The sequence below is a fragment of the Cyprinodon variegatus genome, unplaced genomic scaffold (genome assembly GCF_000732505.1).
Source record: "Cyprinodon variegatus isolate N-32 unplaced genomic scaffold, C_variegatus-1.0 Scaffold1455, whole genome shotgun sequence".
In the NCBI taxonomy this organism is placed as follows: Eukaryota; Metazoa; Chordata; class Actinopteri; order Cyprinodontiformes; family Cyprinodontidae; genus Cyprinodon; species Cyprinodon variegatus.
Window position 1 is genome coordinate 10,633 of NW_015151908.1, and position 519 is coordinate 11,151.

The following is a 519-nucleotide window of genomic DNA, read 5'->3' on the forward strand; positions in this document are numbered from 1 at the left end:
ATTTTCTCTTTGTCTCCATCACTTTGGTCATGTTTTAGTCTGTGTCATCCAGATTGTATGATTTTATTACAACTGACTTTATTTCTCCTCTAATCACAGACTTGGTGGCTGTGAGCTCTATAAGGCTGAATGTGAAGTTTTGGCCTCAGCTCTGAAGTCCAACCCTCATCTTACTGAAGTCATAATAGAGACTATCGGTGGACACTCTGAACGCTTTGGAGACTCTGAAATCAAGCCTGTGTGTGAGGTACTGAGGAATTCAAAATGCAAAGTGAAGAAACTGAAGTGAGTTTTCTGTTAATTCAAACCAAATCATTCACTGATACTTTATTACTGATTTTAATTCAATTTATTCTAATATATTTTCTTTAAAACAGCTGTTGTCCAAATGTCAGAATAATATTTCTCAGAGTTTTTACCTTGTAAATGAATTATTTTCCTGTTTCAGATGTTCTAAAAATTGAATTTTATTTTGATGAAACTTTAAAATGAGGAAAATGAGTCAAATGATGTTAAGTA